Below are 23,402 nucleotides of genomic sequence, written 5' to 3'. Positions count from 1 at the left end.
GTGTGCTCGCGCGGGTAAAAGAAGAATAATAATAATATTGCCGTCGCGCAGCCGTCGAGGCACGCGAAACACACACACGCGCGCGCGCGAGCTCAACCGCGCACGCCGCCGCTCTATACCTGCCTTAATCGCACGCCGACCGGTTATTGTTGTTATTATTATACGTCTGTGTGTGTGTGTGTAAATTATTGCACGGCGGTGGCCGATTTTATGTCGTCTCGCGATTTTTTTCCCGTTCGCGTTTCGCGGACCGACGCGATTGTTATTGCAGCGCGATAGAGCGAGTGCGCTCCGCCGCTGCGGGCGGCCGATCACTATTATTATTATTATTATTATTATTATTATTATTATTATTATAAGGTTTGACTTTTTGCGCAAGAAGTTGATGCAGAGTACAACAATTTAATTTAAACGTAAAAATACACCGTACGTAGAGGAAGTCCTATACGTATTATAACTTATTCATTGATTAATTGATTGGGTTAGTTTTTTCTTCTTTTTTTCAGTCTTGCAGTGCAGCGGAAATGGGATTAAGGGTGCCGCGGACTATATATTATTTTGACGGTTGTAGGAGTGGACAGCTGGTACTTAAAAGTGATTTAGCCTGACATCCTGCTATACCCCTGCACCTCTCGACTGATTATTCCTGACCAAAACGTTATGACATGCACACACAGTATCCGCAGACTCGAAGCCATTATAGAGTGGAAATAAGTGAGTACACATACACATGTCTCCGCGCGCCGACCCAATGACTACCAAGACGCAACCGTTATTGCCGCCACCTCTATAGTCTATAATATCGCAGACCCTCTATGACATATAGATGGTTGAAATTGTATATTTTTAAATTAAAACAAATTTACGACCGTACAGTAAGTAGTATACATCGTTATTAATTCTTGTATATTATTATTTATTACCTACTCGATAATGATACAATTAAAAAACATTTTAAAAGTTCTTCTTTAGCCACTCCCTCTTAAAACTATGTTTTTTACGTGCCTGACGACTCGCTCCTGCTACGAAAGCCACGGGACTGCATATAATATTATCATACATATTATATGCTAAGGAAACATAATAAATAATAATAATGATACTATACATGGACGCGGTCGTTGCGGCGATTTTAGTATTTTTTTCCCCACTGTCACCGAAACCGAATGATTCTCTTTTTCTCGTACCTCTCGATCATATATAAAACATAATAATATTATCATTATATTGCAATATTTTACATTCATATAAAAATGTTAAATACACCAACATATACACAGAAGCTGAACGCAATATTGTATAAGACGTATATTATAAGTAATTTATAACCTATACGTTCGGCGAGTTCTTTATACGACAGTACTCGGGTGTATAATATAATATTTTTATAATATGTAATATGTATGGTTATATTGTAGAGAAACGAGTGATAAATAACAAGCCGATTGGCGACGAGGACGAGCGTATATTATAATATTATTAAAATGTATAATATGGTTGTATTGTAGCGGTCCACGACGGTTATTATCCTATGCGATACGAATTAATTATTCACGCGTTTAAATATTTTACATACAGCGTATAGACGATATATTATAATAATGTATACAGTGTATCATATTACAATAACTAGTAAGTATGGAAAGCGATTATTTAGGATTTTCGCAACAGCTAATACCGATTTTCAATGTCCATTACTGTCCAAATGAAATTTTAGTGTTCTACGCCGACACCGCACGTACAACGCGTTATAATGCGCCGCGACCGTTCGATAAATCGGAGTATTAAGTGACCGAACCTAATGATAAACTTCCACGACCCGGTTGCTAACGAGCCTGTGCGAAATCGTCTTACATTTAGCTAGTTTTACTTTATAATATACTGGCTTGACCCGATATCGATTTTTCGAACGGTTTTCATTTATTTATTTCAAGTTAATCTATCGATTTTGTTATACTTCCATAAAATTTACTGATAAATATAGTTAATATGATAGTTAATATGATCAAATATTATGTTTTAATGATTCGATGGTTTTAGTATTAATTAGTATTTAATATTTATTATATAAAAATATCAAGAAATGTCTTGATAAATCTATCTTGGCTATATAATAATATAATATCAAATAATGCGTTTTTCCTCCCTCTTGCACCCGCACAGAATTCAAATACGTGATAAAATGACCGATATAATTTTTTTCATATTGATAGTTTTTTGAAATCACGCAATTAGTTGCTGTTAACATTTGAACCGACACAATGTTTTTGACTATAATATTTTATAATATTAATTTACCATGCATTTTAATTAGACAGACTTAGCTGCGTTTTGTACACTTCTATATACCTAGAAGAAGGAATACGTTTAAAAGAGTGAAGGATGTGAAATGTGTAAATAGACTAGATAGGTGTATACTAGCTGTACCTATGTATGTATACAATGTACATAGAGTATAGACATACGATCGCGATTCACCTCCGATCATCGTATAGGTATAGTATCATTCTTATGTAATCGCAGTCAACACCCTTTCTTTATACTTTACGCGATGGTTATGTACATATTATAATGTATAGAGAATGATATTGATTTTATCGAATTACTAATTTATGTGCGTAAAAAGGTTTCGGTATCTATAACACGTGTGATTGTTTTCGATAATAAGACCTATCGCGTGATGATAGAAGCTTAAACCACCTGGCGCTGACAATCATGTGATTACAATATGTACATTAATATTTAATACGTATAATGTATATACGACGTATATATTACGGTTTATTTGCTACTTAGAAGTTAGAGTAAATAGCACTCGGTAGGTACCTACTTAATAATAATAATCTTATACAAAAAATATGTATAAAATATGCCTACTATAAATTCCATAAAAAAAAAAAATTAACATAAACATAAAATTTATTTATACTTATATAATATATTATGTATATATACAAATTAATGTTGTTATAGTCGAAATTAATAGACTCAAAAACTTCCGGGCCGATTTTTCAAGGAATCATGGGTAGATTTTAAGCCATTGAAATCTTCGATCCGACCAATAAAGAAAGCTTTTAATTTAAATTAATTTTTCTTATATTTTATAGTTTCAATACTCAATCTATAGCAAAATGATAACTTTTCTATCGGCATGGGCAACGCCGCGCCGGGCGGAACAGCTAGCTAGTATAGTAGGTATACTATAGTATACTATACAGTTAGTTATTATCACTAACCATGTTCATACTTAAGTTATGTTTTTTTTAAATATTTAATTGTTAATATTTAATAATTTAATTGTGCCTAACTATTTAAAAATTGCATAAACTATTAATATTAATTTATGAAACCATGCACACGCACATTAAATTATTTAAATTATTTTTATATGCGTACCTATCGAATTAAGTGCGTATCATTCACTAAGTTCATTAATTTACAATTTTCCTATTTACTCACAACTTACTAAATACGTAATAATGAATGATTCATCAATAATTCAAATAACGATGAAAAATTGTCTTAAAAATGATCTCTAATTCATACATAAGTAAATAATAAATTCAAGCATACAGAAGCCATAAATAATAATTAATTCACGCGTGTATACAAAATATATTGCTTAAAATAAATACGTATCACGATGTAGAGAAGATAATATCTTCTCTACATCGTGATACATAGTTATTGACTGAGTGAATTGATGTGACGTGCATATCACGAAATCATTGGCGCTTCCGTCATACAAGTTACAACTACCACGAGCGGTTCATCACACGCGTGACTTGAGGCGTGGTTTAAACCACTGCTGCTTCTGCAATACGGTACGCAAACGCTCTTGAGCCCACGTAACCGTCTTACGTCCGAAAAGTTGGCTCCCCGTCCACACACAACAGTATGACATGATGTCAACTACTTTAATAGGTAGGTATTAGGATGGATTAAAACCTATAATATGTACATATTAGCAATACTTGATAGTCTTGCAAGTTGTAGGTATTTAAACTTCAAATAGTAGCTATAAGCTAATTTCATCATTTCATACAAGTTTACAACACATTTTTTTAATTTAGTAACTATGATCAAATTATATTGTTTTAAGATACGATATAGTCGTGTAGGGAGATTCATCACTATTTTATCGTTCTGATAATATGCATCGATTCAAATAATGATTTTCGGAATTTTCAAGTATAGTATAGTAGTTATACAAAGACCACATTTTCAAAAAGTTAGATGATCTTAGATTTTCATACAATTTTAGGCGTGTGTTGTTGCAATACAAACTTCTTTTTCAAATACAAACAAACATTTTAAACAGTTTTGTACATAGTTTTTTTTTTAAATGTTGAAGCGCGTAAATCGAAATTTAAACTAGTACCTTTACCTATAGTTTTTGAATTATCTAACTTTTTGTCCATAAGTCATAAGATAATACTACGTAGTGCGTATAATAGTTCTTAATATTGGTTTTACATAATATAAATAATTTAGTTTATAAACATAAAAATAATAATTATTACTTAAATAAATACATAAATAATAAAAGTATAACATATACAATAGATGTGATAGTTAGTTGATGTATATTTATGCACTCAAACAAAATTATAAAATATTAATATATTAACAATAGATAATTTTAAATATGTATAATATATACCTATATATTTTAATACAAATAAATACCAAAAATCAGAATTCGTATAAGTTTGTAATTAAAACTTTCGATTTAAAAGAATAAATGCAGGGGTGCTTACAAACAAAATGGTTAAAACAACATTAAGCTCAATGGTAGCTGTACAGCGTGCAATGAAATGAAAATAAGCAAAATAAATTAACTTAGTGTATCGTATATTCGTATGTCGTGTTTGTGTGTGCCTATACTACTGCTATACCTTATTATTAACACGCGCAAAATACTATTAAACAAACGTAGACTGTGGGAATTCAAAACATAATTGCATGTAAACACGCCGAGTTTGAAGATTAGTGTGTTTTTTTCGCGAAATAAGTACATAATATATAACCAATGGTGTTTACATTGGCGGGTCTAGTGTAAGCAGATGTAGATCTCTATTTCTATTTTTTTCCCATTCCGCAGTAACACTTTGTATGGGTGTACCGTGTACACTGTTCAGTCTAGTTTTGACCAAGCCCTATAATATAGTCTATAATGAATAATTATCGTTATGAATATAATATATTATAACTTATAAGATAGCATCATTTCCAATTTCAATAATTATAGAATATCAAAAACGTTAGATTTTCGTAGAAACGTGTACCTAATTATAGTATTATTATGAATATTATTTTCTATAATCCTATGGAATTGCAGCGAGAAAAAAATTATTTAGCAGGTATACTTAATTAAATATTTTTAAAGTGCATAAAAGTGTTTAAATTAAGGAGGCTGGAGCTATTTCTTGTTATGTTTTTTTTTTTTTTTTTGAAAAAAATATAATTATTTAATTTTTATTTAAACTTTATAATTATTTTAATTTGCTTATGATAAATATGGTAAATTAACTAATTAGCTGTATACCTGTAATAATTTTTTTAAGGAAAAGATTTATGGTATATTAGTAAGCTTATTATTTACTATACATAATATTACAGTATGTGCACTGAACTAATATACAGACAGTGAACCCCGAGACTATAATATTACTGACAACCACATGAAATTGATTGATTAAATATTTTTTAAAAGCTAATTAGTGTAATTACCACAATATTAATATTTAATTACAAATATATATACTTATAATATAGGCATACTTGTCATTAAAAATATTAATATATAATAAATCATTTTCTAACATTAACAATAATATTATTTTATTTTATATCACGATATGATGAAACAACATATTACATTAATGGTTTTTTTTAAATATTTAGTACCTACATTGATAATTATTTGTATTATTTGACGTACCGATAATTCAAAATATTATTATTTTTTGTTTTATAATCTTTTAAATATTGTATGTATAAGTAAATCTTGTAAAAACGACTCCTAATAATTAATATTTACATTATCGTCAAAATATTATTAGGAAACGTAATATTTTATTTCGAGGATATATAAGGATATATAATATAAAACAAAATATTACTGTTAATGTTTGAAAATTGTAATATAAATATCAACTACCATCAACATGCTTTATATATACAACCGAAGCACTTAACGAGAGGGCAGATAAAAATGCAAAACTAGCTATCAGCTCCTCGGACTCTCAGTAAATCAACATTCTTTATACTCTTATATAGGAAGACAAATACAACAAGACACCACCCTACTGTGGCAAAATATATGGAACACCCAAAACAACAAATTAAACCAAGTCAAACAAACGGTCAAAAGATGGAGAAGAGACCCTAATATTAAAACCACAAATGAAAAAAAACTAAATCGGTACAAAATCGGCCACACAAGACTGACTCATGAATATTTAATGAATAATATGCCAATATGCCAATCATATGTAATCACAATCAAACACATCTTCAAAGAATGTAGAATGTACGTAAAACAAAAAGAGGATCTCAATATAAGTCACCAAATTGGAGCAATCCTAGGTCTAAATCCAGACAACGAAACCGACTATATAGAATTCTTTAAAACAACTAAATTACTTAAGCTACTTTAGCCAACATTTGCAATGTACAAAATATCAAAATAACTAATTTAAAACTGATTGTTGTTGTGTTTATAATGTTACGCTAATGACCACAGTAGTCGAAGCAGAAATTGTACAATTTCAAGACCAATAAAAAAAAAAGTCTGATGCACTCGGGGGCTGTGGCGGTAAAGTTATTGCATAGCAATTTTGTAGCTATGTATCATGTAATTATAACTATAACTTCAGGAGCTCGGCGACCTGGCGAAGACCGGAGACGAACAGGCGAACTGAACCGGGATGCGAGTGGCATGTCGGCGAAGAACGGGAATACCGGATGTCTGGACTGCACGACGTCTATTGTTCCGGTGGTCGAGCGGCAGACAGGCGCACATCCACGCCGCCGCGGTTGACGTCCGTGGCGCAGCTACATGTCCACGGCGTGGGTAGGCATCAAACAGGCCGAACGTCTATTCTGTTGCTGCGGCCACCGATGGGAATAACGGCCGAGGAACGCCGGACGAGACGGTGGCAAAACAGGGGAGTGAAAGAGCACATCGTGTCCGGGCGGTAAGTCGCCCTGTACGTTCTTTGCAGGTCAACTCTGCGAAAAGACGAGATGGCGGTCGACGGCGTCGCGAGCTCGCGCGCGGTTGCCGACACTCGAGACCATCGGGTGGTGGATCCAGCAAGCGCCCGGCCGCGTGGGACGGCGGCTAGTGGCAATGCGAAGACGATTGCGGCGCGTGCACGAAGACGTGACTCGTAACGGCGGTGGCGGCGATGGCGGCGGAGACTGCAGCCAAACACGACGGAGCGATATATTTGTGCTAGGAACAAGGACGTCAGCGTCGCTGGTGGACCCGCGGAAACCGTTCCAAGGTTTCAGCTGTTTCAGGGTACGGTGGGGCGCGACTCCTCGGCGTGCCAAGACGAAAACCGAGGAGAATATCAGGTCCGCGACGCGTAACATTGCGGTCCGCCGATTCTCTCCGGTTTTCAACTCCTCGGCACTTCGCGACGGAGGACGCGGACGCGACAATGTTGGGATTCCAGGACGAAAGTTTCGGTCCACCGATACTCTTAGGTTTTCGTCCAACGGTACAATCCCGCCGACCGAGTCTTACGCCTCCGGCCGATTCCTCAAGCGCAAATATAATATGGCTGTCTTAGCTCACTCAGTGTTTTTGGTCTGCGCCGCCGTTGTTGTCGTTGTCGTCGTTGTCGTTGTCGTACGGTCTCGTCTTCAGCACTTGCACACATCGTCGTCGGTGCGCACTAGCTGTTTGCCGTCAACCGTCCCATCGCGGCCGGGCCTTGGCCTCCGTCACGATTGTCGTCACCCGCGAGCAAGCTTGCCGTCAACTCCACTCATCTGCACGCGTTGGACCGACCGGGAAAACGTATAGAGATGACCAGTAGCCCCTTACCCATCGCCATCACGTACCACTCCCCCGTGCTTATTGTGTCTCGTCTGGTGTTTTTTCCCTCATTAATTATTGTTCCATGCCCTCGATAAAAGCTATATAGTAATAGCCTTATAGCAATAGCTTAAAAAAAATATATAAATATCATGGCTAAATATAATATTATGAATTATGATAAATATAAAAGTATGTTAAATTGTATTCAATATGTACCTAATATATTTTAAACATTGAGCATAGATGGTTTTTTAATTTTATAATGTTTCTTTAATATAGGTATAACTATACTTGATTTTTAATTTTTTAATGATATAACTATATATAACTATATATTTGTAGTTAAATGTGGTAATTACACTAATTAGCTTATAAAAAATATTTGTTCAATCTTTTGCATGTGGTTATGAGTAATATTGCAGTCTGTAGATGTTTATTTCGAATACCACAAATATTAATGTATAGTATATTCTTATTGTGAAAAATTAAACTCGAGTAAATAAAAATTTGTTTAATTTTATATTTTTAAGTGATTATGGGGGTGTAGCTAGGAGCATCCCACTGATTACTTTTCATGTATTATCAAGTGGGGGCTACTACCCCCCTCAAAATTGTAGCCATAGTTAAATCACTGATTATTCCTATTAACTATTATATCTTCAGCCTTCAGGTATATTCACCTATTATTTACCTATTCATATTTATAGTAAAAAATACGTATTGACTATTTTAAATTTAAACAGATTTCACTGCGTCATTTACCAGTTATTCGTACAGTTTTTTTTAATCATGAGTACGGTTTTAATATTTTATAGTTTATACCACTTAAAAAACACAATCTATAAACTTTATAATGATATGACATTAAATATCGTGAAATTTAAAATATGTGCTACAAATATTGTAAAATATTCAAAAAACGACTTCGAAGTGTTAACTGAAGTTCTATGAAATTGTGATAGATAGATACCTATACAATTTTATTATTATACACAGTATTGTACATTATAATAACCCTATACAGAGGACTTTGATTAAATATAGAACGTGAAATATTACATATTATATACCTACTAAGTAGTAAGTACTAATATGTTATTGTGTAATGATTTTAATTAATGGGCCAAGTAGATAAAAGATAACTGTTAATTTTCCTAAATTTTTCAAACTTTTCACGCCCTTACCAATGTTACGTGATTACATGATATAGCTGCTACCTGCAGGGTACTTACTACCTATATATACATGAAAATGATGTTTCAAACTTTCAATTGACCTAAAGTATTTTTCTGTAATGTGTATTTACATTGTATGTTATTAAAATCACAATAAAAAGGATTTTTCAAAAAAAATTTAGTAATAATTTTAACTCGAGTACTCAACCCTTCAATTATTATTTACTCATATATTATGTGTAGGTATAATAGCCATCAACATTTGAATATTGTTGATTTCATAAATAACTAAATATATTTAACTATATGTTTGAGACTTGAGACGTACAATTTAAGATATTTGGTTATTCACATCTGATTTGGTGTCAACAATTATATGTATTCGGGATCGTAAGAAACGTGCTCACTGCTCACTGAAAATTCTATGTAATCAACCGTGTATTGTGTATAGATTATAAAATTTTTTCAAAGCTCGTCTTTTCACGAAAATAATAATGACTATGCGCCCGACAAATGACATTTGACTGTTGAAACACAATTTAAATGACTGATTGTTTGATCTATAGATACTTTAGTGTACTTAGTATAATAGCATAAATTATAGAAAAATATGAACAAATAACAACGAATTAACGGGAAATTATAATCAAGTAATGTATTTGTCCAAACCGGTGTAACTAAAAAATGAACGCACTTATAATAATAGGAATCATATCAATGTTATGGTGCAAATATCTAGAAGTAATTTTTTTCACACCAATTCGGGTAAACGAATTCCTTGTATCATGGTGCAATCAAGTATACATAATATTAACAATTATTGTGCTTTACACGCACGTCATCATCCAGGGCGCAGCTAGTGGTATCAGAATCACATACTGTTTGCTTCGAGTAAAATTTAGGTGGATACTACAATATAAACATATAATATGAGTATACCTATACATTTCCCAATCCAATTCGATACTATTATTACCTTATTTTGTAGGAGGTAGTTATTTAAAAATAGTTATGGTTTATACATTTTTATAGGAGTTCGTGCCACCACTGACGGCGACGTCCCATTACAATAATGTTATAGTGTATACACTTTGATTTGCATGTACGCAAACTGAAAAATAATCACGAATTTTATATTATATTATTATACTATCGCGTCGCGTAAAAAGCGGGTCAAGTTGTCGCGTCATTCGTCGGTGTGGCGCGCGCGCGCGCGTGTGTGTGGGGGGGAGGGGAGGGTATACTCGTTAGCGCGGAAAATGATAAACGCATAATAATATATACATGCACGTATAAGTATAAATGTATATTATACAGCCGAACGAGTACGTGTGTTATTCTAATTAGCGACTATCGCGTCTTTTTCGACGACTCTCCGGATCCGGTCGCACGTGTCCAAACAAGGTGAAAGACCACTCGGGCTACTCGCTGTACGCGCGCGTTATATATAGTTAATTACTCGCCGCTCGGACTGTGGGAACGCCGTGTCCTGTGTGTATACGCGTTCGCATTTGCATAACTCGATTAGATGACTCGGCGTGTGGAAATTGGGCATGTTTTCCAATAGGAAATCGGTGGCGGGCAACCGGTTCGGGTACGAACGAAAATAATAATAATAATATATTATAATGTACAAACGAGTAAACGACGCCTAATGCACACACAGACGCACACACTGCACACAGAACGTACCTACGCGCGTTTATAATATTAGGTATATTATGTACCTATATGTACACGCCTGTATTATTGATAGGTAAACGCGCACAAACACGTATTTTACCGACGATCGTAGCACACGGATAATAATAATATGATAATATATTGTACATATATTTGCGTTTATAATATCACATCGCGGTCTAATTTATGTTGTAACAATTCCATTTAGTAGTCACACACGTGCCGTGGACCCAGCGTATTATATATTACATATAATATATATCTACACAATATATTATAGGCGTCTCGCGCGTTCGTGTAAACATAATATGGAATTGATATCTACGGATTATATTATATAGTCAGTATATTACATATTATACTGTAATATATTTATCAGTTGTCCTCGGTGACGACGATAATAATGTTATTATACACATACGATCATCAAATACTATATAGTTACTCATTGGTCATTATCGATAACTTCACGTGCACCGAAAATGATTGCGGTTTCTAATTATATACCTAGGTAATATATAAACATGTTAAAATATAAGGTGTTTAAATACTTTTAAAGATACATTTCACGATTTTATTTACTTTTTAACCTTATTTGACATCGATAAAAGCACATACCTAATATGAATAATAATTATCATGAATTAGCAAAAAAACCGTTATACACAGTACGTACACATGAATTTTTTTTGTAAATACGTAAAGCAATATTGTAGTTATATAGAATAAATTATTACATGGAAACAAAATACAAATCAGTTTGAACTCTTGGGAATTGGGATAATAACAAAAACCAAATACTTTGTGTAATATATAAATGCGTATTGATATATATATTATATTAGTAGCTGTCTTGCCCAAAATTGTCCAGGCCAAAGATTTGTATTTTTAATAAATATAATGTAGAAAATGTTTATACCATATTTCTTCTAATTATAATATTAATATAATATGTAACCTATTGCAACCATTTAGTTAAACAAATAAAATTTTCTTTTTTTGTAAAAAAAAATCATGTATAAGCTACCCTTTATACAGACTATATGAGTTGAAAAATCAAGCTATAAACACCCAAGTTTCACTACAAGTTTCAAGTAATAATCTATTGAAATAATTTTTATTGAAAACGGTCCAATCGTATCTTGAGGCTATTGACTTCGGATGAACCAACATCCAATTTTAGTTGTACAACCCGATTTCGCCCGCGAATAAATGAATAAATACAAAATTTAAATTATATAAGTGTATCATGGTTTTGGTGTACCTACCTACTTACTTCAGTTCACATGAAAATTTGCGTCGTTTCTAGTTTCTTTCTAAGTTCGCAAACCAAATCGACCAATATGGACAATTGATATGTGGTAGATTGGATATAGCACTTGCCACTTGGTATAAAATATAAATCAAACGTGGTTCAAACATAAAAAAGGTTGAACATTTAATAGCAGGCTTCTAATATATTATTTCAACGACAGATAAAAAGTACTTACCACTTGGTATAAAATATAAATCAAACGTGGCTCAAAATTAAAAAAGGTTAAAAATTTAATAGAAGGCTCCTAATATATTGTTTCAAAAACAGAAGAAAAAAATTAAAATTCCTTAGTCACAGTTTTTATTTATAAGCATTTAAAGTTCAAATTTTGATAAAACACGGAAAAATCACGAAACTTAGCAAATTATTTTGAGTTGAGAATTCATTAAAATTTTTCTTTTTAAATCTAAGATTTGAAAATATAATACAAGATTTCTCAGAAGTTTGTCTACCTTTATCGAAAAAAATTACATTTTTATGAGCGTTTGAAGTTCATATTTTTACAAGATTGCATATTCACTCGATTTCTCATGTAGCGATTTTGTTATTTTGTTGTAGGTAATTCAAAAACTAATAACTGTAAATATACATGAAAATTTCACTTAATATTTATATACTCATTTTCTATACACCATCAAATTTTTTAAATATTTTGACTCTTTATGTGCTGTTTACGGACATTGTCAGTGTTCAATATTTTGAGTTTTTTTTCTCTAATTGTAAATAAAATTTTATTTGCTTGGTAAAAATGCGTGAACATTTAATACAAGGCTCCTAATATTATATTGTTACAATATCAGTTGAAAAATATTAAAAATACATAGGCACAATTTTTTTTATAAGCATTTAAAGTTCAATTTTAGACAACATTTAACAAATTTAAAATTTAAAAATGAGTTTGTAGTTAAAAATTTATAAAATGTTCAACTTGTATAGCTAAGGATTGAAAATTTAAAGCAAGGTTCTACGTAAATTACTTTATTCACAATAATATCATCAAATATATACATAATAATATCAACATATTAAAGGCTGACTGACTGTCTTCGCTCAGAATCGTTTTTCTTATATACTATGATATTACCTATATCATTGAATTCAAATTTAACACCATCTTTTACACTGACCCACTTGTAACCTACTGTACAGTAGAGCGACACTCACTTGCCCACCTTTTTATATGTATATTAGCATTTAAATCTTGAAATACAACTTTGATGATTTTATCACCTGTTTGACTAAAAAAATTGAAAAATTCAATTATTTTATTTGGGGAAACAAAAATATTGAAAATAAAAAAATCCCAAGTACCTGTATAAGCCGTTAACAGTGTGTATAAGATATAAATATGTGACGCGTGAGTTCGTGCCTTGCTATTCTTCAACGAATAAGCGATGATGATCGTTTGATCGGTGGTCGCATCGTCTTAAACCAATATAATATTATCATACTATTGTATACCTATATTATAATATTTAATATTTAATCATGATATGTAAGTGTTGCATACACGGCGATGCGCAACCGATCGCGACGTTAAACCCTTCGACCTTGACGACTCGAGTACATAGGTATCGGAGCTTCAAGCCGTATATTATATAGCGTATTAATATATAATATCGCATGTAGGTACATAGATATTTTATACACCTTTAACCGTATATATGTACATTGTACCTACATAATAATATAACATTATAACGACGTTCCCAAGCAGGTTGTGTTACAACGCAATGCCGCCGTCGCGCGTCGACGGGGTGTGAGAAGAATATTAAAATAATAATGATAATAATATATGTATACATACATATATATAGGTACGCGTATATCATGTCGATGCGTAGGCGCGAGGAGTTGGGGCACTTGTAGGTATTATGTGTTTTTTGGGTTTTTTTTTTTCAATCCCCGCGCGTTTGGGTCACTGAACAAATATTGAATTTAACCCGTCGCCCGTAACGCCGCCGCCTCATCCGCGTGATGCCTGAACAAACATCGCCACGTCGTCATATAGCTATATAGTATGCGTATGCACAGTATACTATTATGAGACGCTATCTGTGGTTTAATTGCGTCGAAATCCCTCCCGTGAGAACGTCTCCTCGCCGTATTATGTTATACCAGCCATACCATAATATAATATCGTCGTCGTAGTAGTAGACGATCGTTCGCACCAGTCTCCGTCCACGGGTCCGTAAAATTGCCGCCTGCGACGACTGTGACAGACCGGTGGCAAATCGCTAGTGATTACTCTTCGGAATTTCTAAGACCGCCTCCTCCGCCAGCAGTCTTGGCACTCAACGGCACCGTGTGAAAAACGTCGAATCGCGCGGAAACGACGACAATCTGCGCCTAAAAATAGACGCGATCATTAATAATAATATTTTATATTGTCGGGCCGCGCACAACGTCTGCTGTTCACGAAACAAAACGGAACGGTATTCGTACATAATGATGATAATAATATGTACCTACCCATTCAATATAATAACGTCTTCATACGAGTGGTCAGATACTCAAATGACGTAACGCTTTTTGTCCAACAAGTTATAATATTTATGTACACAGAAGTACCCATATACCTATTATACTGACATACTGTCGTACAGCCGTATAGAAACCGCGACGTCCTTGTCGGACGAACCGCCTGCAGCGAGCAAATAATAGGCCGACCTGCACAATTATAATTGTCAGCTGTACACACCTCAGTCCTTACCTATATTAATAATATATAAATTATATAATATACCTAAGTGATTTTTTTGTATTTTGACGTATATTTTAATATTGTTTGACGTCGCACTTGCCGTCTTATATAATTATTATAATATACGTTAAAAGGTCCGGTTTTGACTCTTTTTGATCCTCTCCTACTGCAGTTTCAGTGCGCAAGTATATATGAAATTTATTATTCTGTTGCCTGCATTGAAAAGGTATTTTATTAAGGTGAGCAGAAATGGTTTCCGTTTTAATGTTTTAGGTATCACACTAGACTAGTCAAATTGGTTTCCACTTTCCACAGTAAGATGGCCAAGTACGCACATTTCCCTTCCCAGTTTTACAGGTTTTAGGACTGACAACTTAGATGTAATAATAATAATTAATTAACTGAATTTAAGATTTTACTATTTGAGATAGTTGAGATGATAATAACTTTCTTCAAATATTTTAATCTTGTAATAGTGTTTCATTAACGTAGACACGTAGCTAGCACGTTGTATAGTTTTTTATGTATGTTTGTATATTGCGAAATATTGCTTAAAATTAAAAATTTGAATTATTTTTTATTAACAGAACTGATCAGAAACGGGAACCAATTCAGCTATTTTTAATGAAATACCTTTTTTTTTAACGGGAACAAATTTGACCAGTGGGATAGGAGCTCGGGAATCAGATTCGGTATAGGTACCAGCCATTGATTTCTTGATCGATTTTACGATATTAAGTCGTTTATACAATGATAATCGATAACACGTAAACGATTATTCGGAGGAATTACGATCGCTCCACTTGTTGCGTTGTATATTATAATATTATTATCGTATACACGATGCGAGTTTACACAATAACAGTTTGTTTATTATAACGAGTAAAATGTAGGTAAGGTGGGTATATATAATAATAAACACTTCACCTGTTTTGGCGGTAAACCGTTTAAACGATACACCTACGTATTATTATATTATATGCATAATTGTGAACGTTTGTTGTCCGAGTGCGTGCAGGTCGCACGTTTCGCGTGTAAAGAAATTTCCGCCGAACCCGGTGTTATACGTTTATAACGTTATTATACGCGTATGTTATACGTGTTATAATAATGTTATTATAGTGCGCGATTTATAGGAGTGGAGAAAAAATGAAAAACGTTTTCTACATTATGTATCGTTAATATAACATTACAATAAGCTGTGGCATATTTTAGCGGTCGTAAGTAAAAAATAAAAACTGTTACGGCAATACATTTCGTGTGATAAGCGGCGGCGGAGATTCGATATAATATAATATAAACGGCGGCGGCGGCGGTCGGTCGTAATGAGCGCGCGACCGTCACGGGTTAATTACTGTACGGCGGCAGTGGACCGGTTCCGTGTAAATGGACTGTGGCCGCCAAGATTTATGCGAGAGTAACACAGGTAGCCATCACCTGCCCACAGTTCTCACGGTACCGCCGCCGCCGCGCTCCTTGACCCGAAACAGGTGGCCGTATGGTGCGTGTGTGTGTATAATAATGTACCTACGTATATATAATATAATATTTAGTGCTGGTATAGAATTGTGTGTGTGTGTGTGTGTGCGTGTGGGTAATAACAGTGCGAGTGTGTGACGCGATGATAACGACTATCATCGCGCCACTTATTATCGTTGTCGCGCCTAAACGACTGCCGCCGCAGTCGGTGACTTTTACCCGAGGACACGATAACGTGACTCGAGCGCGATCGACGCACTATTTGTACCGCCACTGTCCTCAAAAGTTTGTAAGGACGAGCCCGGATTCATTTATAGTATAAATATAAATACAATTCTGGGTAATAGGGGATCCACGAGGTCCTTCCGTCGTTAAGAAGACGCTACATCGCTACAACTACAACAGCATAATATTATTATTTTGTTGACTCCGTCTCACGAGTCACGAGTGCTGATGGAACCCGCGGATAACGTATTGTTATAACCTCATCTATACCTATATTTTGACATCACTTCAAGCCAATAATAAAACTAACGAAACCAAACGTTAACGAACGTATGCTGTTCAATGGTATTAAAATATTATACTTGATAGTATATTTTAAAATCAATAATAATATGATATTATGTTACTAGTTTACTACGACCTGCGTGCTTGCAAGACAAACGTTCCAAAACATGGTGGGTTAGGTTAACGCGAACCATTTTTACGATGCTCAGATTAAAAAAAATATTCTTAATTTAATTTAACGTTTTTTTTTTTTTTTTATATTGGTCTAAAATCTAAATCACTGTTGTAAATACCTAATGCAATAATATCATTCCACGCATTTGTAAAATAATTATTTTATTTTTAAATTCGGACTTGCACGCGTTATTGTAAATACACTTAAATCGAAATATTATTAAGTGTTGCGTTAGGCGCGTATTACAGACGGTGTCGTCTCCGAGTCGAAGGACTCCGGTGGGAGGGGGGCACGCGCGTCGTAAAAAAAAAAAAAATAATACGACTTTCTAATATTGGTCGCTGCAGTGCTGCAGGACGCGTCGACGCCATGTACGCGAGCTCCCGAGATGATATCTGCAGCAGCGGGATAATTAACTACTTTTTTTCCACCGATTACCCATCTACTGTAATAATGTTACACCTACCGGTAAAAAAAAATTATATGATTATCTGCGGATCGAAACGGTATATTATTATTATTATTATTATTATTATTATTATATTATTAATACACACGCAGAAAACGGTGGGAAAAAACTAAATCGGAACTAAATTTTTGTGTTAAAAATCGCTGCACGCCCTGCACTCCTATATCCGCCGCCGAAATCCAGTCCACCCGTTCCTTGTATATTAATATAATAAAATATTTTTATCAACGTACTTTCAGCTATTTGAGAACGGTCAGCCCTCGTGCCCGCAAGTACCTACGTTTAAAATCGTATTATGTTTTTTAAAATATTTTCGAGTAATGAGGTGTTATAAAATTCACCGTGAAAGTATTGCCTCTCTGCAATTAACAGGCAGCGATGTTTATTATTATTATTATTATTATTATCATTTATTTCATCATGTACATAGGTTTGCAGTACCTATCTATAAATTATGTACTCATTACTCATTACATTATGACTTTGTAAAAGTATAGACATTTCTCGCATCACGTCGATACTATTTATGTCATATACATACTAATATAATATTATAATGTAGGTAGCTGCAGACCTGCAGCGTAAAGATTTTTTCATTTATTATACCTTAACTTGGAAATTATACAATAATATAATTTTATAAAGGGTCCAATATAAAATATACACGCTGTACCTACTAAATTAAAATAATAAACGTTAATTTGAAGACCTGTTTTAAAAATGTTTCACAATTTCAAACATAATCTAATCGCGTTGCGTGTATAATAAACTTACTATATTTGTAGCCGGTCGGCAGTCTCGTATAACAAGTATTTTGTATTCCGAATACGTATTCGAATAAATAAGTATATTAAAATATTCCGAATACGAATTCGAATACATTTTAAAAAATATACTCTGAATACATATTCGAATACTCGAAATAGTATTGGAATGATTGGAAATTAACGTGGATCAATCATATTTCATCCGAAGAGAAAAACTATCACGTATAAGTATAATGTGCCCGATTTTTTATAGAACAATTTGGTTTGTCACAAATTTAAACTATTTTTCAAATTCAAAAAAGTATTTTACAATGAATAAAAAGGTACAAAAAAAAAGCGGGTAAGTGGATGTCGCTCTGCTGTACAGTAGGTTACAAGTGAGTCAATGTATAATGGATTGTATTCAACTTGAATGATAAAATATCATTGTATAAGAAAAAAGATTCTGAGCGGAGATGGTTTATCAGTCTGGATTTTTCAAATTTTTATTATTTATTATAGCCTTTAAGTTAAATTAATATTATAATATTAAAATTTTTTATTCGTTGCTACGGTGATCAACAAAACGTTAGAAATTAAAATCCCATTTTAAGCGGGTTTTTAGTAATTTGTCAGTAGTTTTTCCCGTGGCATTAAATAACTATTGAGAAAATCGAAAAATGACCTCTTAAAAGTACCATCTTGATCCAATTTCCTAAAAGATAAGGTACTATATGTTGAAATCGAAGCACTCCTTCTGGTAGAAATTTTGTATACAGGATATAAAAAAAATTAAAAAATTAAAATAATAAACACCATTGTGAAACTTCTACACAGCTCCGCTTAAGAATCTAAAATTATTCAGAATACATAATCAAATAATAGTAATTAATCGTATTTAAAATAGTTTTTAATAAAAAAAAGCACTTTTTCAAATACTTTTATTTCAATACATTTATTCAAATACTTAACAAGGCTTGCCGGTCGGTCAGTGGTCATTTTTTTATGTAACTCTTAGTCGGTATATATATATATATAATGTTCGACGTAACGATAACAAAATCAACACCCTCGAGTTTCCACCGGATATGACGTATAATTTATTATTATATTATGTTTGAATCGTTATTTCTTTCTATTCTAATCCCGACTGATTGACCACAATTACTCGTTCACAGATCTAGAATTTTAATAATATTATACATTTATACTGGTGGCGTGCGCGTGGCGTATTCGAAAGTTATACACGCGCATACAATAATAATAGGTATACCTATAACTGCAGCGCGATACATAGAAGATGCGAAATCTGCTTGCCACTTGCTTGTACAGGACATGCATTAAGGAATATAATATTATGTCATCATACACTATTTGTGCATGAGAAATTTAATTCTTATAATAAATTGTTCTCTTAATTATAACGTTATATAGGCACACCCCTATAGTATATACCTAGTATACTTATAGTATATTACAATATATTCACTAAAATTCGTAATTTTAATAATATACATATAATAATATTTTAGTATTCGTATTCAAAAAAAAAAAATCTGATCCTATTAAATTATTTTAAGTATAGGGTAACTGTTGATATGACATTGTGACAGCGAGGTTGTTTTATCGTCCCCCGCAACAATAGTGTTTGTTATAAAACTTATAGAGATGGTTATAAATATAGAGCATTACAATAGATTATACGTCATTATATTATATATTATTATTAATAATTTCGAAATTAAAATTGAAATTAAAATTCGATTCCAGAAGATCTAATAAAACGAAAGTGTGAATTGCGTGTCGTGTGTGTCACATATTATAAGAGGTATATTCCTGTGTCTTGTATCACTAAAATTCTACGCTGAGTATTATATCGAAAAACGCGGGGCTTTTCAATCAAATAAATCAAAAAATATAATTCACCGTCAACCCTGCTCACGAGTTAGGAAAATCGTCGAATTTCGTGTACGTCATGGCGTCCACCGGTCGGTATGGATTCGACGTGGTCCCGCGTGATCTCCATCTGTAATATTCTATTCACGAACTTTCGGATGACGGTGAAAAGACCCGTGCACCGCAGCACACCGTCCCACCCGCAGCGTGCCGAACATTATGCGGTGTTGATAATTATAGGTCTTAACTAGGAAATTGGTCCGGTGGAAAAATTAAAACCGCTTGACTAAAAAGCAGTCACTAAACCGTTTACGAATATATTTCGATATTAATCGATGCGAGAGCGGTTCGAGTACGGTGCGCGTTAGACTCGATTAATAACTTATAAGCGATCCTATAATATAATACTATGTATAGGTTTGATGCGACGTCGTGTACGCCTGTGTAATTACGCTGTTGTGATATTTCACAGCGTCTTTTTTTACCCCCAGGCTCTAATAAACGTCTTCCACTATATAATATAATGAATAATGATTATAACGTATCGTCATCCGTCAAGTATTTAAACGCGAATATTTTTTTCCCGAGTAACGATGATAATAATTATAATATTATTACACATATTTTAGTTTATTCTTACTCGTCCCGCATAGCCGCAGTGCGTTGTACACAATACGCCCGAACACTGTATGATGTCGTATTCTAACAGTGTGTACTATATGGTCGATTCATAGTTTATTCTAGGGTTGACAGTGTCGAAATCGGATACCGGTATTGCGGTATTAGAACCGGTATACCGAAAAAACGGTGTCAACCCATATAGGTACTAGCACTAGTATATGGGTATACGGTATTACTTATTGGTATTGAACGGTACGTCGGTATATTACGGTAGAAATAACCAGTATACAGATATTTATTTATTTACTTATTATAACAACAGTACGGGCTGCAGGGAACCAATTTAGATATTATGTTGTATACTTCACAAATACAGATAGCGGTTTACATGTAATTATTATCATACCAAGATAATATATGCAACGGTTAGCTGAAATAAAAGGATGTGTCTTCGTTGGCAATTCTAAAAATACTATGAGTAGAAAGTAGAATAAAGAACCTTAAAATGTATCTGAGGTAAGATGAGTCAATACCACTAATATAATATGTTTAAAGAAAACTCTAAGTTAAATTTAGTCTGACACTATGACTGTCCGGTTGCATGCGAGTAATGTTGATTTAATACAGGTCGATAATCATGAGGAGCGTGTACAATTTTTAAAAAGGAGCAAAACCCTAAAATTGTCGTCGTATTCTTTCAACCTGACTCTTGCCACACGCAGTATGAGGATTTGTACGAGGCTTATCCTCGAGTCATATTGCAGTCGAAATCCAAATGCATTTCGAGTACACATGAACGCTCCACAGAAACTCAATCAGCTAACGATTTACGCATGATTATGATCCGTATAATATAATACTTAATTATAAACATTCTCGACAACTATAATTTAATATTTTGATCGATTTGGAAACGACGCAGTAGAAAAAAAAATAAACATGTTTTTATAATATATAGATTTATTAACGCGCATAAACATAGACACTTATGGGGGGGGGGGGGGGGGGGTTACATACGTGAAACTAGATATTATACTCATAATATATGTACTCTACTGGATCGAAGTTTCACGAAAGTCGGAGTTGGAAGATTTAATCGCATTTTTTATTACAAATTTACACTTGTTGTAGATATGACGTGTGTAAAAACTAATTGTCGCGCGCGTCGTTCTTATCGATTTGAAAACTAATATAAAAAACAAAAACCATAATATTTTACTATCAAAAATTAAGGACGACGACAATAATAATAGTCTAGGGGCCTGGGGCTTGGAAGTTCTAGGAGTTACATTTTCTTTTATCTTTTAATAATAACAACATAAAATGGTGTTTTGGAATTTTGAATAGTTTTGAATTTTGAAGAATATTAATTACTAATTTTTTTTGCACAAACTTACATTTTTCATACATATTTTACAATTTGTTTGTGCATATTTTTCCTTTTGTAGCTCCTATAAGTGCCGAGCCCTAAATGTGTAACGATCGACGGCTGTAGTACGTGGTAATGTCCGACGCCAATGAACGCCTTGATTTTGACAGGGTCTGCAAAACAACCTACATCTAGGCGTGTGGAATCTCGAAAACGGCGTACTCGTTAAGTATTACCAAATACTATATAATTTATAATATATTTACAACAATACTATATTTGATATTATTATAGGTACTATATCATTCTATGACTTCATACTATGAAAACAAAATGGCGGAGTCTGGACAGCCGTTCTTAATGTCGAAGAATTTAAATAATTGAGTACATTTAAATATAATTCTGATTTTTAGCAATATTAAGAATGAAATCTACGAAAATATAAACAATATTTTTTCACATTCTTGTACGATCGGACCATATTATATTTTATTGACAATAAACCGATTAAAAATACTAATTATGGAGGCATAAGCGAAAAGGGATATATATTTTTTTTTTTATTTGAACTTTTAAGTCTCTTAGTAAAGCGTTTAATATGCAAACGAATAATATCCTGTTACCACAGGAATTAATGTATTATGAAGAATTGCTTCGAATAATGTTAAGCGATACTTATAATAATGATAATAGTGATGTAACAAATTGTTACATTTTCGAAAAGGTGGTTGGTTCAATTCGATAAGCGAACTTAGAATAGCAATTAGCAAATCAAATATTTTAACCGGACTAATGCTCAATGAACTAATGCACATTAGTATCTATTAGTTTGGTAATCGATTCGAAAGTAGAACGAATAAAATCAAACAAAATTTAAGTACTGAATTTCATAAAGAACGATGAAATATAAAATGTGATAATTAATTGTTAGTTTGATAATAATATTAATTGTTTGCTAACTTTTTTAAGCTTTTTTTTAAATGGTTACGGGTTTTATACAAAATACGAACTAGTTGGTTCGGGTTTGGATACAATTTGCAAGTTTGGTAAATAAAGTGCTTTATTTTCAGCCGTTAACTATAAAGATCATTATTAGTTTTATAAATATAATATAATATATTGTACAGTTTATCGATATATATCATAATATTCGTTGATGTCTTTCTATCTATTTTTTCTATATAACTGCTTTTCGTATAACTGA

At 33.1% G+C, this 23,402-nt stretch overlaps 1 long non-coding RNA gene across 1 annotated transcript; it reads left to right on the top strand.

Moving 5' to 3' along the window:
• The first annotated feature begins 279 nt into the window (after window positions 1-279).
• LOC132947886 (uncharacterized) lies at window positions 280-22,709 on the top strand. Its single transcript, XR_009664963.1, has 4 exons — window positions 280-426; window positions 507-714; window positions 22,278-22,427; window positions 22,493-22,709. It is a non-coding gene; the product is annotated as an uncharacterized LOC132947886 (long non-coding RNA).
• Window positions 22,710-23,402: the final 693 nt, after the last annotated feature.

The sequence above is a fragment of the Metopolophium dirhodum genome, chromosome 6 (assembly GCF_019925205.1).
Source record: "Metopolophium dirhodum isolate CAU chromosome 6, ASM1992520v1, whole genome shotgun sequence".
Lineage (NCBI taxonomy): Eukaryota > Metazoa > Arthropoda > Insecta > Hemiptera > Aphididae > Metopolophium > Metopolophium dirhodum.
The sequence above is the reverse complement of the archived record's forward strand: the minus strand, read 5'-3'. Positions and strand labels throughout refer to the sequence as shown.